Below are 3,438 nucleotides of genomic sequence, written 5' to 3'. Positions count from 1 at the left end.
CCAGTACCCTACTGTCTTGATGATGACAGTTTTGTAATAGAGCTTGAAGTCTGGAATTGTGATGCTACCAGCTTTGCTTTGCTTTTTCAACATTCCTCTGGCTATTGGGGGTCTTTTCTGGTTCCATACAAATTTTAGGATTATTTGTTCCATTTCTTTGAAAAAAGTGGATGGTATTTTGATGGGGATTGCATTAAATATTAGATTGCTCTAGGTAGCTTTGACATTTTCACAATATTTGTTCTTCCAATCCATGAGCATGGAATCTTCCTCAATTTCTTTCATGAGCATTTTATAGTTTTCTGAGTACAGATTCTTTGCCTCTTTGGTTAGATTTATTCCTAGGTATCTTATGGTTTTGTGTGCAATTGTAAATGGGATTGACTCCTTAATTTCTCTTTCTTCTCTCTTGTTGTTGGTGTATAGAAATGCAGCTGATTTCTGTGCATTGACTTTATATCTTGCCACTTTACTGAATTCCTGTTTGAGTTCTAGCAGTTTTGGGATGGAGTCTTTTGGGTTTTCCACATAAAGTATCATATCATCTGCAAAGAGTGAGAGTTTGACTTCTTCTTTGCTGATTCGGATGCCTATTATTTCTTTTTGTTGTCTGATTGCTGTGGCTAGGACTTCTAGTACTATGTTGAATAGCAGTGGTGATAGTGGACATCCCTGCCGTGTTCCTGACCTTAGGGAAACGCTCTCAGTTTTTCCCCATTGAGAATGATATTTGCTGTGGGTTTTTTATAGATGGCTTTTATGATATTGAGGTATGTACCCTCTATCCCTACACTCTGAAGAGTTTTAATCAAGAAAGGATGCCGTACTTTGTCAAATGCTTTTTCTGCATCTATTGAGAGGATCATATGGTTCTTGTTCTTTCTTTTATTTTTATTTATTTATTTTTTATTATGCTATGTTAATCACCAGACATTACATCATTAGTTTTTTATGTTCTTTCTTTGATTAATGTATTGTATCACATTGATTGATTTGTGGATGTTGAACCAACTTTGCAGCCCAGGAATAAATCCCACTTGGTCGTGGTGAATAATCCTTTTAATGTACTGCTGGATCCTATTGGCTAGTATTTTGGTGAGAATTTTGGCATCCATGTTCATCAGGGATATTGGTCTGTAATTCTCCTTTTTGATGGGGTCTTTGTCTGATTTGGGGATCAGGTAATGCTGGCCTCATAAAATGAGTTTGGAAGTTTTCCTTCCATTTCTATTTTTTGGGACAGGTTCAGAAGAATAGGTATTAATTCTTCTTTAAATGTTTGGTAGAATTCCCCTGGGACTCCATCTGGCCCTGGGCTTTTGTTTGTTGGGAGATTTTTGATGACTGCTTCAATTTCCTTAGTGGTTATAGGTCTGTTCAAGTTTCCTATTTCTTCCTGGTTCAGTTTTGGTAGTTTATACATCTCTAGGAATGCATCCATTTCTTCCAGCTTATCTAATTTGCTGGCATAGAGTTGCTCATAATATGTTCTTATAATTGTTTGTATTTCTTTGATGTTGGTTGTGATCTCTCCTCTTTCATTCATGATTTTATTTATTTGGGTCCTTTCTTTTTTTGATAAGTCTGGCCAGGGGTTTATCAATTTTATTAATTCTTTCAAAGAACCAGCTCCTAGTTTCATCGATCTGTTCTACCTTTCTTTTCGTTTCTGTTTCATTGATTTCTGCTCTGATCTTTATTATTTCTCTTCTCCAGCTGGGCTTAGGCTTTATTTGCTGTTCTTTCTCCAGCTTCTTTAGGTGTAGGGTTAGGTTGTGTATTTGAGACCTTTCCTTTTTCTTGAGAAAGGCTTGTATTGCTATATGCTTTCCTCTTAGGATCACCTGTGCTGCTTCCCAAAGATTTTGTGTTTTCATTTTCATTTGTTTCCATGAATTTTTTTAATTCTTTTTTAATTTCCTGGTTGACCCATTCATTCTTTAGCAGGATGCTCTTTAGCCTCCATGTATTTGAGTTCTTTCTGACTTTCCTCTTGTGATTGAGTTCTGGTTTCAAAGCATTGTGATCTAAAAATACGCAGGGAATGATCCCAATCTTTTGGTACCAGTTGAGACCTGATTTGTGACCTAGGATGTGATCTATTCTGGAGAATGACCCATGGGCTCTAGAGAAGACTGTGTATTCTGTTGCTTTGGGATGGAATGTTCTGAATATATCTGTGAAGTCCATTTGGTCCAAGGTGTCATTTAAAGCCTTTATTTCCTTGTTGGTCTTTTGCTTAGATGATCTGTCCATTTCAGTGAGGGGGGGGGTGTTAAAGTCCCCTACTATTACTGTATTGTTGTCAATGTGTTTCTTTGATTTTGTTATTAATTGTCTTATATAACTGGCTGTTCCCAAGTTAGGGGCATAGATATTTACAATTGTTAGATCTTCTTGTTGGATAGACCCTTTAAGTAGGATATAGTGTCCTTCCTCATCTCTTACTATAGTTTTTGGTTTAAAATCTAATTTATCTGATCTAAGGATTGCCACCCCAGCTTTCTTTTGATGTCTGTTAGCATGGTAAATGCTTATCCACCCCCACACTTTCAATCTGGAGGTGTCTTTGGGTCTAAAATGAGTCTCTTGCAGGCAGCATATTGATGCATCTTGTTTTTTTATCCAATCTGATACCTTGTATCTTTTGATTGGGGCATTTAGCCTATTTACATTCAGGGTCACTATTGAAAGATATGAATTTAGTGCCATTTTATTGCCTGTAAGGTGACTGTTACTGTATATTTTCTGTGTTCCTTTCTGGTCTATGTTGCTTTTAGGCTCTCTCTTTGCTTAGAGGACCCCTTTCAATATTTCTTGTAGGGCTGGTTTCGTGTTTGCAAATTCCTTTAGTTTTTGTTTGTCCTGGAAGCTTTTTATCTCTCCTTCTATTTTCAGTGACAGCCTAGCTGGATATAGTACTCTTGGCTGCTTATTTTTCTCATTTAGTGCTCTGAATATATCATGCCAGTCCTTTCTGGCCTTCCAGGTCTCTCTGGATAGGTCTGCTGCCAATCTAATGTTTCTATCATTGTAGAAACTGCTTTCAGGATTTTCTCTTTGTCTCTGAGACTTGTAAGTTTTACTATTAGATGTTGGGGTGTTGACCTATTTTTACTGATTCTAAGGGGGTTCTCTGTGCCTCCTGGATGTTGATGCCTGTTTCCTTCCCCAAATTAGGGAAGCTCTCTGCTATAATTTTCTCCAATATACCTCCTGCCCCTCTCTTTCTTTCTTCTTCTTCTTCTGAGATCCCAATCATTCTAATATTGTTTCATCTTATGGTATCACTTATCTCTCGAATTCTGCCCTCGTGATCCAGTAGTGCTTTATCTCTCTTTTCCTCAGCTTCTTTATTCTCCATCATTTGGTCTTCTATATCATTAATTCTCTCTTCTGCCTCATTTATCCTAGCAGTTAGAGCCTCCATTTTTGATT

The sequence above is a fragment of the Callorhinus ursinus genome, unplaced genomic scaffold (assembly GCF_003265705.2).
Source record: "Callorhinus ursinus isolate GAN/ISIS: 27379988/994484 unplaced genomic scaffold, GSC_fseal_2.0 scaffold8, whole genome shotgun sequence".
Lineage (NCBI taxonomy): Eukaryota > Metazoa > Chordata > Mammalia > Carnivora > Otariidae > Callorhinus > Callorhinus ursinus.
This window is presented reverse-complemented; position numbering follows the sequence as displayed.